Source organism: Chiloscyllium plagiosum, unplaced genomic scaffold (genome assembly GCF_037043375.1).
Source record: "Chiloscyllium plagiosum isolate Xiang-an unplaced genomic scaffold, Cpla_swu_hap1 HiC_scaffold_39, whole genome shotgun sequence".
NCBI classification, from domain to species: Eukaryota; Metazoa; Chordata; class Chondrichthyes; order Orectolobiformes; family Hemiscylliidae; genus Chiloscyllium; species Chiloscyllium plagiosum.
The window spans coordinates 98,929,311-98,934,588 of NW_028270177.1; the positions used below are offsets into that span (position 1 = coordinate 98,929,311).

A 5,278-nucleotide genomic window follows, 5' to 3' on the forward strand; every position below is an offset into this window, starting at 1 on the left:
AATTTCACCAATCACAGACTCGATTAGATTACCTTTCCCTTCCGATGTCCGCAGGACGGAAATAAAGGAAATGGGAGAAATTCAATAACATGTGACATCGCAATTCATTGGAACGATTTTCCCATTGGCCATAAAACAAAATAACGACGAGTCGTGCCACCGCAGGACTTTGTTTCACAACAGCAATGAAATCACAGTCGACATTCGGTTCCAGGAAACGCTCAACTTGCCTGGGACAGCAGAGCTGTTTGCGATTTTCCACGCAGGAGGCGAACACGATCATGACAGCACAGACACCGGAAAAGTTGGGACTTTGCCACACCACAGTTAATTGCCCGGGAAGCAAACCCAATTTTCTTCGGTTTTAAACAGAAATGCAGCAGGAGTCGAAACAGCATTTTAACAAGCTGCGTCGTTGGAAACGATCAGCAGAAATGGCAGCGGTGGGATTCGAACCCACGCCTCTGTCGAGACTGGAGCCTTAATCCAGCGCCTTAGACCGCTCGGCCACACTACCAGCCAGCCGCGCTGCCCCATTTTCTTGCACTTCCAATTGTGCTCCTGCATAACAACCGATGCAAAGCCACGTGAAAAGGGTTCAATGATCCCTCTCCGACTCGCACAACTGCTGGGATGTGCCCGTCTATAATATCAATTTCGCAGCAGATAATGATAACCCATCAATCCAGACAACTATCAATGGTAAGCTGATCTTTTCAACTATCTTTTCATCAATCCAGACAACTATCAATGGTAACTACAAACGTATCTGTGAGCGCGTGAGAACATACGATCAGTTATGATTTGGTCAAATTACCATGAGCTGCTTGACATTACTGCAATTTCGATTCTTGCTTTGCTAAATGATTTCACCCTTTGATCGAAACAGGACAACTTTCACGTTTACACGGAACATGAAACACACCGGACTACAGGGAAAATGCACAAAGCTGAACAGGCCGTGTTCCACATCATACCGCGCAGCATAGTTACAGTCACTTTGTCTGTTTTGCAGAATAAGAGTCCCAAAGAATGTTCTCCACCCTAAAACCGGAGGTAGCATTACAATCCGTGAACGACAGATCACATTGTGAGGATGCTCTGACCTCGGAGCCAGTTCGAGATGCCACTTTCCTTGCCTTTTTGCCTTACCCGTGCAATTTGCTGCAGAGATGTTCATTCCTGGACGTGAGCCACATGGATACCAACTGAGTTGGAAACCTGTGTGGGATTCGAAGAGAAGCGACTCAATAAATTTTGCTAAACTCCACGGTGCTTATTAGAAATGCAGTTTCTGTTCACATCAATCTAAAAGGCAGTTTCTGAACATAGTAACAGAAGTCAAAAGGTAATTAGCTCACCCCACCCCCACTCCGGAAGAAGTGCTAACTGCCCTTGAGTGCTTTTTTGTTCTCGATGTGAAGAGCTCTCACGCCTGAGTCACCTTCACACGTCTCTGGTTGCTGAGTGAATCACAAAGAAGGAATTTCACCAGAGCTGCAACTGCCTCACTTCCCCACTCGCCCTCCCAGTTTACATTTTCCTGCTCGTCAGTGATTTAAAGAAAACCAAATGGATGCGATGTCATTCTGCAGCCTCTCTGTCGATTCCTCCGTTTCAGTTCCAACGTGGTTAGATCTCGGGGCGCTATCAAAGCACAGGTCCAGAGGTTCTCTGAGAGTGTAATTTCTTTCATTGCTGTTGCTAATTGAATGAGCCACTAACGTGCGAACTGCTCCAAAACATGATTCAGGACCTCTGGTAACAACTCACGCACGTTGAATACCGACAGACCGCTTCCAAATGATGTCCTTCATAGACGACTTTGGGGGTACATTTGACAGACAGACTAGTTCAGGAATCCGCGGTGCGCTGTGACACCAGCGCATCAGCTTCTTCCCTGTCTTGGAAACGGGCCGCCTGCGCAAGCAATGCAAATGCGGTACTGCTTTTCGTGGAAGGATCAGAACGCGATAATTACACTCTCAAACAGAATGGCATATGATCAGAACCAGGTTGGAGAAAAACTTTACAATACTTTGCACAGTAATTAAATGGAGTTGCATTACATTTCACTACGAGAGCAGATTTGTTCAAGCAAATTCGAAGGCAGGTTTGCAGATGGGAAAGCAAGCAAGAAAACTCCGCTCCTGTCCATGTAAAATGCTGCAGTTGAAGAACAAAGCAGTTTCTGCTCAGTTTGGAACTGGGGACCTTTCGCGCGTAAGTCGAACGTGATGACCACTACACCACAGAAACAAGGCGCAGTCGCCACCGCTAAAGCTCAGTGTCACCCAGCACTGAAAGTTGAAGCCATTTTACCTTTCACCTTTCTGTTTCTAATCGCTCGTTGTTTAATGGGACTTCTTTAATTTTGGCTATGCGGTGAGCATGGACGAGATACACCGAAGTATCTGTTTCCACGCAGTGTGCGCCAATAACATTGTGTTGCTTACACCGGCTGTAAAGGATTACTTTTTAGCGGAGCTTGCCGTCGCAGTCTGTGGCACAATCATTTAGTCTGTTCGACTGCTCACGGGAAAGGTAGCGTTGTAAGACACTGCAGAAACGAACGACTTCCTTACTTTTGCTCCGACTGACCATACTCCGGGAAATCTTCCAGATTCTCAGTTGAGGATTTCTGCAGCTGGAAGTTACCTCAGAAACCCTGTTAATTCGTAATGTATTGAGCGAATCGCAAAACTGGAGGCATTTAACACGGAACACAAACAAAACTGGCAAACCAAATGCATTTTCAGACACAGCGAGCGTGAATGCAAAATGTGAGACAGGCCGGGGGCATGAGTCATAAAGTAATCTCACAACTAACAACAGGGCTATTCCAAACTGCTCTTTCAAACATACTGGAGCCTGAGTGCACCACCACTTCCCAGACAATGCTGAAAAGAGAGAAAGAAAGAACACAATAAGAATGGGCCATAAAAAAGTGAATTTCACCAATCACAGACTCGATTAGATTACCTTTCCCTTCCGATGTCCGCAGGACGGAAATAAAGGAAATGGGAGAAATTCAATAACATGTGACATCGCAATTCATTGGAACGATTTTCCCATTGGCCATAAAACAAAATAACGACGAGTCGTGCCACCGCAGGACTTTGTTTCACAACAGCAATGAAATCACAGTCGACATTCGGTTCCAGTAAACGCTCAACTTGCCTGGGACAGCAGAGCTGTTTGCGATTTTCCACGCAGGAGGCGAACACGATCATGACAGCACAGACACCGGAAAAGTTGGGACTTTGCCACACCACAGTTAATTGCCCGGGAAGCAAACCCAATTTTCTTCGGTTTTAAACAGAAATGCAGCAGGAGTCGAAACAGCATTTTAACAAGCTGCGTCGTTGGAAACGATCAGCAGAAATGGCAGCGGTGGGATTCGAACCCACGCCTCTGTCGAGACTGGAGCCTTAATCCAGCGCCTTAGACCGCTCGGCCACACTACCAGCCAGCCGCGCTGCCCCATTTTCTTGCACTTCCAATTGTGCTCCTGCATAACAACCGATGCAAAGCCACGTGAAAAGGGTTCAATGGTCCCTCTCCGACTCGCACAACTGCTGGGATGTGCCCGTCTATAATATCAATTTCGCAGCAGATAATGATAACCCATCAATCCAGACAACTATCAATGGTAAGCTGATCTTTTCAACTATCTTTTCATCAATCCAGACAACTATCAATGGTAACTACAAACGTATCTGTGAGCGCGTGAGAACATACGATCAGTTATGATTTGGTCAAATTACCATGAGCTGCTTGACATTACTGCAATTTCGATTCTTGCTTTGCTAAATGATTTCACCCTTTGATCGAAACAGGACAACTTTCACGTTTACACGGAACATGAAACACACCGGACTACAGGGAAAATGCACAAAGCTGAACAGGCCGTGTTCCACATCATACCGCGCAGCATAGTTACAGTCACTTTGTCTGTTTTGCAGAATAAGAGTCCCAAAGAATGTTCTCCACCCTAAAACCGGAGGTAGCATTACAATCCGTGAACGACAGATCACATTGTGAGGATGCTCTGACCTCGGAGCCAGTTCGAGATGCCACTTTCCTTGCCTTTTTGCCTTACCCGTGCAATTTGCTGCAGAGATGTTCATTCCTGGACGTGAGCCACATGGATACCAACTGAGTTGGAAACCTGTGTGGGATTCGAAGAGAAGCGACTCAATAAATTTTGCTAAACTCCACGGTGCTTATTAGAAATGCAGTTTCTGTTCACATCAATCTAAAAGGCAGTTTCTGAACATAGTAACAGAAGTCAAAAGGTAATTAGCTCACCCCACCCCCACTCCGGAAGAAGTGCTAACTGCCCTTGAGTGCTTTTTTGTTCTCGATGTGAAGAGCTCTCACGCCTGAGTCACCTTCACACGTCTCTGGTTGCTGAGTGAATCACAAAGAAGGAATTTCACCAGAGCTGCAACTGCCTCACTTCCCCACTCGCCCTCCCAGTTTACATTTTCCTGCTCGTCAGTGATTTAAAGAAAACCAAATGGATGCGATGTCATTCTGCAGCCTCTCTGTCGATTCCTCCGTTTCAGTTCCAACGTGGTTAGATCTCGGGGCGCTATCAAAGCACAGGTCCAGAGGTTCTCTGAGAGTGTAATTTCTTTCATTGCTGTTGCTAATTGAATGAGCCACTAACGTGCGAACTGCTCCAAAACATGATTCAGGACCTCTGGTAACAACTCACGCACGTTGAATACCGACAGACCGCTTCCAAATGATGTCCTTCATAGACGACTTTGGGGGTACATTTGACAGACAGACTAGTTCAGGAATCCGCGGTGCGCTGTGACACCAGCGCATCAGCTTCTTCCCTGTCTTGGAAACGGGCCGCCTGCGCAAGCAATGCAAATGCGGTACTGCTTTTCGTGGAAGGATCAGAACGCGATAATTACACTCTCAAACAGAATGGCATATGATCAGAACCAGGTTGGAGAAAAACTTTACAATACTTTGCACAGTAATTAAATGGAGTTGCATTACATTTCACTACGAGAGCAGATTTGTTCAAGCAAATTCGAAGGCAGGTTTGCAGATGGGAAAGCAAGCAAGAAAACTCCGCTCCTGTCCATGTAAAATGCTGCAGTTGAAGAACAAAGCAGTTTCTGCTCAGTTTGGAACTGGGGACCTTTCGCGCGTAAGTCGAACGTGATGACCACTACACCACAGAAACAAGGCGCAGTCGCCACCGCTAAAGCTCAGTGTCACCCAGCACTGAAAGTTGAAGCCATTTTACCTTTCA

General features: G+C 46.2%; 2 non-coding genes across 2 annotated transcripts; both read right to left on the reverse strand.

Annotated features, from left to right (window-relative positions):
* Nucleotides 1-435: 435 nt before the first annotated feature.
* trnal-aag (transfer RNA leucine (anticodon AAG)) lies at nt 436-517 on the reverse strand. The gene has a single exon. It is a non-coding gene; the product is annotated as a tRNA-Leu (tRNA).
* A 2,868-nt stretch (nt 518-3,385) lies between these two features.
* Nucleotides 3,386-3,467, reverse strand: trnal-aag (transfer RNA leucine (anticodon AAG)). The gene has a single exon. It is a non-coding gene; the product is annotated as a tRNA-Leu (tRNA).
* Nucleotides 3,468-5,278: the final 1,811 nt, after the last annotated feature.